General features: G+C 44.6%; 1 pseudogene; it reads right to left on the bottom strand.

Annotated features, from left to right (window-relative positions):
• Window positions 1-1,126: 1,126 nt before the first annotated feature.
• LOC117364344 lies at window positions 1,127-1,534 on the bottom strand (annotated as a pseudogene).
• Between the last annotated feature and the right edge of the window lie 5,279 nt (window positions 1,535-6,813).

The following is a 6,813-nucleotide window of genomic DNA, read 5'->3' as shown; positions in this document are numbered from 1 at the left end:
AATATGAACTCTGAGCTAATTCATTTGGCTGGCTGCAGGGTCAATAAACTGGAAAAAGCAACTTTCAAAGCTACTGTGTAGTTTTATTGCTTATTGTGTTGCGTTTTTACAATTTGTGTGTAGACTATCGTCCGTATATATTTTTTATAAATATACTACAGTAGTCTTTAAGCCCGTTACATTAACGGGTGCTAGAATAGATATGGCCACTTTCTGTCTGTCTCTCCTTGGCCGCTTTCTGTCTGTCTTTCTGTCTCTTTCTTTCTTCGGCGGTCCACCACCACCCCTTGCCTGCTCCCCCTGTCCAGCAGCAGCCCTTCTCCCTTCGTTTTACCTCCCCCTTGACCAGCAGCACCTCTTCCCTGCTCCCCCTATCCAACAGTAGACCTTCCTTCCTGTTACCTCCCCCCTGTCCAGCAGCACCTCTTCCCTGCTCCCCCTGTCCAGAAGTAAGTCTCCCTTCCTGTAACCTCCCTCCCTGACTCCCCTAAGAGTTCCTGCTGCTGCTGTTGCTCTTCCTCCGCCACCCGTCGCCTCGCAGCAATTCCCTGGTACCATTCCCCTCAGAGTTCCTGCTGCTGCCACCAGTGCTGCTGCTGCTGCTGCTGTTCCTCCACCATCCGTCGCCTCGCGGCCATTCCCCAGTCTCACTCCCCTCAGAGTTCCTGCTGCTGCTGCCAGTGCCGCTGCTTTTCCTCCACCACCCGTCGCCTTGTGGCAATTCCCCGGCCCCACTCCCCTCAGAATTTCTGTTCCTGCCACCAGTGCCGCTGCTCTTCTTCCTCTGACACCCATCACCGCGCGGTAGTTTCGCAGTCCCACTCCCCTTAGAGTTCCTGCTCCTGCCACCAGTGCCGCTGCTTCTCCTCTGCCGCCACCCGTCAGCGTGCGCCGCCTCTGTCGCTGCTGCCCCTCTGCGCTCCAGAGGCCCCGGGCATTTCCTCCCAAGCTAATAGAACCCTAAGCGCGCATGCGCCCTCCTACCTGCCACGGAGCCACGGATCACGGATCACGCAGATAGGAGTGCGCATGTGCACTTAGGGTTTTATTATTAATGATAAATTTTCTTTTTTTTTTTTTCTGGTTTAACGCTTTTATTTTGTACAAAGTTCACAACAGGTCACACTCACGCAGTCTTGGTAGCCCTGGTTCGCTTCTTCTTCACCAGGACTGGCTTCTGACCCCTCAGGATGGCGCTGGCACGCCTCAGGGCTGCCATGTGCAAGTCCTTGCGATATTTGTTCTTCTGAATAATGTGACGCAAGCTGCTCAGCGTGGCCCGGGCATTCTTGTTGATGGTAATTTTCTCATAGGATGTGGCTGGTTTGCGCTGACCTGCCCGTTTCTTCAGGACTACAACGATGCCTTTGCCATCAGCGGCTGGCTCCACGCCGACTGTCTTGCCGTGGATGAGTCCATTGTAGTGGAATGAGTTCCGGGCCTTCAGATTGTTGGGTTCAGTGCTTTACACCTGCTTGTTCCGTTTAATCAGGAAGCTGGAGCAGTTCCGGATAATCATCCACTGGAGATAAGAACATAAGCATTGCCTCCGCTGGGTCAGACCCGAGGTCCATCGCGCCCAGCAGTCCGCTCACGCGGCGGCCCAACCGGTCCAGGACCTGCACAGTACTCTTCTATCTATACTCTTCTATCCCCTTTTCTAGTAGGAAAATGTCCAATCCTTTCTTGAACCCCAATACCGTACTCTGCCCTATTACGTCCTCTGGAAGCGCATTCCAGGTGTCCACCACACGTTGAGTAAAGAAGAACTTCCTAGCATTTGTTTTGAATCTGTCTCCTTTCAACTTCTCCGAATGCCCTCTTGTTCTTTTATTTTTCGAAAGTTTGAAGAATCTGTCCCTCTCTACTCTCTCTATGCCCTTCAAGATCTTATAAGTCTCTATCATATTCCCTCTAAGTCTCCTCTTCTCCAGGGAAAAGAGTCCCAGTTTCTCCAATCTCTCAGCGTATGAAAGATTTTCCACCCCTTTTATCAGACGTGTCGCTCTCCTCTGAACCCTCTCGAGTAACGCCATGTCTTTCTTAAGGTACAGCGACCAATATTGGACGCAGTACTCCAGATGCGGGCGCACCATCGCCCGATACAACGGCAGGATAACTTCTTTCGTTCTGGTAGTAATACATTTTTGAGCACCTGTCCAGCTATCGGCCACGACAAAAAGAGAAATAGAAGAGAGAGAGACGGGAAGAGGAAAATGATAAATTTTCTGTATTTTCTGTATTTAGACTCGTGATACAGGCCATGCAGATAAAACACGAATCGTGTTGAATCACCTAATATGCATTTAGGTTGTAACAATTTTTATTGACATGAAAAGACTCGCAAAAATGAACACAGCAGCAACAACTGTCAGCACATAAAGAAGATGCAATGGTTGCATAAACAAAGATAACCCTACACCAGCATGTCAAATATAACTTCCCAGAAAACACCCATTCCCCCAAAAATCCCTCCTCCCCCAACCCACCCCCACCAGCACCCCCCCCCGACCCCCCACCCCAATGAAAGTGGAACGCCAGTCAGAAAAAAAAGTAAGGCACAAACCTAATTCCCCCCCAGGGTCTGGACTCTGATGACCCTGGGACAGCAAACCACGCTAAGCATCCCCCTCCCCCTCACATCAGTCCCCCCCCCCTACCCCAGACCACAGAGCAGAGAGATGTCAGGATCCAGAACTCAATTCATCTGGTTGAACGTCATAAACTGCTTATTTTTTTTCATCTTTGGTTTGTGTTCAGATAGGTATATAAATGCTGCAAATCCGGTTATATGCTATTCTGTAACTTTGGGCTCCTTTTACTAAGGTGCGCTGGCATTTTTAGCGCACGCAGGAAATTACTGCACGCTACACTTCTAGAACTAATGCCAGCTCAATGCTGGCGTTAAGGTCCAGTGCGCGGGGCAATGTAGTGTGCGCTATTCCGCGCGTTAAAGCCCTAACGCGGCTTAGTAAAAGGAGCCCATTGTCCATATCTTTCACAGTGTGTACTGTTATTTGCAATCGGGCATACACATGGGTAGAGTTTGGGTGGAGCATTCGTGGGGAGTGGACAATTAACACATGCAACTTATAGAATAAAATAAGTTATGAGTATATTTCTGGAATCTAGATCTTAATATTTATATCAGCTCTATGGTTGGCATTAAGGCCCTAGTTCCACAAATGATGCCTAAAGTTAGGCACCTAGATCAGGGCGCCTACCCAATCTATGCAGCTAACTTAATTTTTTTTTTTAAATTGGCTTTATTGGTACTGATTATTGAAAATGCAATTAAAAGGCATTTTAAAAACAATTAAAAAATCTAATTAGCCAGTAGGCACCTAATTAAGTAAGCGCCTACCATTTCAAGGTAGGTATCTACGCCAAGCTCCCAATGGGCACCTACCAGTGCCTATCAGTAAGTAGGCATGGTTAAGAGCAGATTTGGGTTGGAGTTTAGGTGTGGATTCAATTAAGAACATAAGAATGTAAGAATAGCCTTACTGGGTCAGACCAGTGGTCTATCAAGCTCAGTAGCCCGTTCTCACGGTGACCAATCCAGGTCATTAGTACCTGGCCAAAAACCCAAAGAGTAGCAACATTCCATGCTACCGATCCAGGGCAAGCAGAGGCTTCCCCCCATGTCTTAATAACAGACTATGGACTTTTCCTCCAGGAATTTGTCCAAACCTTTCTTAAAACCAGCTACACTATCCGCTTTTATCACAATCTCTGGCCACGCGTACCAGAGCTTAACTATTCTCTGAGTGAAAAAATATTTCCTCCTATTGGTAATTTTTTGACAGAGTGAAAAATCAATCCACTTGTACTCGTCCTACTCCACTCGGGATTTTGTAGACTTCAATCATATCTCCCCTCAGCCATCTCTTTTCCAAGCTGAAGAGCCCTAACCTTTTTAGTCTTTCCTCATATGAGAGGAGTTCCATCCCCTTTATCATCTTGGTCGCTCTTCTTTGAACCTTTTCTAGTGCCGCTCTATTTTTTTTTTGAGATAAGGAGACCAGAATTGAACGCAATATTCCAGGTGAGGTCACACCAAGGAGCGATACAGAGGCATTATAATATCTTTAGTCTTGTTAACCATCCCTTTTTTAATAATTTCTAGCATCTTGTTTGCTTTTTTTGGGCTGCCACCACACATTGGGCGGAAGGTTTCATCATATCATCTACAATGACACCCAGATCCCTTTCTTGGGTGCTAATCCCCATGGTGGATCCTAGCATCCGGTAACTGTGATTTGGGTTATTCTTCCCAATATGCATCACTTTGCATTTGTCCACATTAAATTTCATCTGCCACTTGGACGACCAGTTTTCCAATTTCCTAGTTTAGGCCAAGAAAACCCTGGCTTAATATGCCAGTGCCTAAGCTTATGTAAGTGCCACTAGTCCTGATTCCACAAACAGTGCCTAACTTTGATTGACATGCGGTAAGTGCTTTTTTTTCTAGGCACCAACCATGCTGGGTGCCATTTATAGAATCTGACCCTAAGTGCTTGCAAGCAAATGAATACATGTATATATCCCAGTTATGCTAATATTCCATGAAGGGAAGTTGAACAGGCTCTAATTAAGCTTTCCTTTATTGAATTGTCTCACTAATTCAGACCTTTCCTGGGGTGTGTTTAAGTCAAGGGAGGAAAATAATGTGAAGAGATTATATTTTCAATGAGAGCGACACCTGCGGCAAGTTTCACAGTGAAAGCATGCATGTACCTGCGCTTTGAAAAATGATGTACAGTCCGTGAATAAAAAGAAATCAGGGCTTTATTACAAAATAATTCAGGGGCTTTATCTCAATGGAGACAGTGTGGAATTTGCTCCTTGAAGGTGAATTTAATCTGCACTCACCATTATCTTGGAGAAAAACTGTGTAATCTTCAGTCTAAGAGGTTTAAGATAGACATATTAAATATAAGAGGAAGAATAATATAATGAGTTAATACACTGTTAACAGCATATTTAAAATCAGATATTTGTAAGGTCCTTGGACTTCAAGATGCCTAGAAGTGATGCTGGAAAGTACAAAATCTGAAAAGTTTGAATATTGTTGGTTTAAGTGTTTCTTGGAAGGGCCTAGTATCTCATATGACAGAGCTGCTTAATTCCAGTCCTCGAAGTCCACAGGCAAGCCAGGTTTTCAGGATATCCACTATGAATATACATGAGAGAGATTTGCATAATTTGCATACCAAAGAGGCAGTGTATGTAAACCTCTCTCTCATGCTTATTCATTGTGGATATCTTGAACATCTGGCCTGCCTATGGACCTAGAGGACCAGAAATGAGTAGCGCTGTCTTAATGCCATTATCTTACCTCCACTGTTACCTGGGTACCTAGAAACTCGTGGACAGCATTCTTCCTGTCCTAAGTCATCTGAATACAGGTGCTGAATATTGTTGCTATCCAGACATTTTCTGGCTCTGCCCAGGCTCTACCCTTTGACGGAGCTATCCAGATAATGTTGGGGAGATAGATGAAAATTGCCAACTAGCTCCCATCAGTGCTACTTATCTAGGGAGCAGGTCTTGAGCCAAGGATAAGTAGCTTTGAATATTGGACTCTATGTTACTAATCTAGAAAGAAGAAATGTGCTGCAGGATTGGAAAAACCAAAGAAAATGACCCCAAAATATCCACAGAGAAGAAAATAATAATAATAATAACAGTTTATATACCGCAGGACCGTGAAGTTCTATGCGGTTTACAATGATTAAAGGTGTTACAGATTGAGTGGAATAAACATAGTTCAGAGTTAGTGAATAACAGTTCTAAAGATCACTTGTTGAGATCTAAGATTGTATAGGTCAGTTACCTAAGTACTTCAGGAACAGATGTGTTTTTAGGCATTTCCTGAATTCCCTATAAGTAGTGGGCACGAGCAGTTGTTCCAGATCTTTAGCCCATAATGCTGCTTGATGTGAGAAAAGATGTTGGTGATGACTTTTAAATTTACAATCTCTAACCGGTGGAGAAACAAAGTTCGGATGTGAGCTTATCCTTTGTCTGTTGGTTGTGAAGGAGAAAAGGTCTGTTATATATTTAGGGGCTAAGCCGTAAAGTACCTTGAAGCAAAAACAACCAAACTTGAATTTCACACGTGCCTCCATCGGCAGCCAATGTAGAAGTCGATAGGAAGATGTTACATGATCAAACTTCTGCAGTCCACAGAGTAGTCTAACCGCTGCATTTTATACCAGTTGCAATCGCCGCATAATCTTCTGGGAGAGTGCCAAGTAGGCGATGTTACAATAGTCAAACTGACCCAGTATAAGGGATTGTACCAGAATTCTAAATGATGAGACATCAAAATAAGCTTTGATGGACCGAAGCTTCCAGAGGGTGAGAAAGATCTTTCTAATCAAGGAGTCTACCTGGTCTTTCATGGTCAGACTCTGGTCCAGTGTTACTCCCAATACCTTCATCGTGGGTTGAATGGGATAACTAAGGTTATCGATGCACACTGACGTTTTAGTATCAAGTAGGTGTGGCAATGCTATAAAAAATTTTGTTTTTTCTGAGTTTAACTTCAGTTTGAATTCAGTCATCCATTGCTCCATCCGATTTAGTACTTCTGTTGCTTTGGGGGTGACTTCTGAGATAGAGATAGTAAATGGGATAATTATCGTGAAGTCATCAGCGTAGCTGAATAGTTTAATCCCCAGCTGGGACAGTTGCGTACCCAATGAGGACATGTAAACATTGAAGAGCAGAGGGGATAGTGGTGACCCCTGTGGTACACTAGATGGATTGCTCCATGTATCAGAGAGATCATAATTAAAACGGACT

Source organism: Geotrypetes seraphini, chromosome 7 (genome assembly GCF_902459505.1).
Source record: "Geotrypetes seraphini chromosome 7, aGeoSer1.1, whole genome shotgun sequence".
Classification (NCBI taxonomy): Eukaryota; Metazoa; Chordata; class Amphibia; order Gymnophiona; family Dermophiidae; genus Geotrypetes; species Geotrypetes seraphini.
Note: the sequence above shows the minus strand (reverse complement) of the source record. Positions and strands in the feature narration are given on the sequence as shown.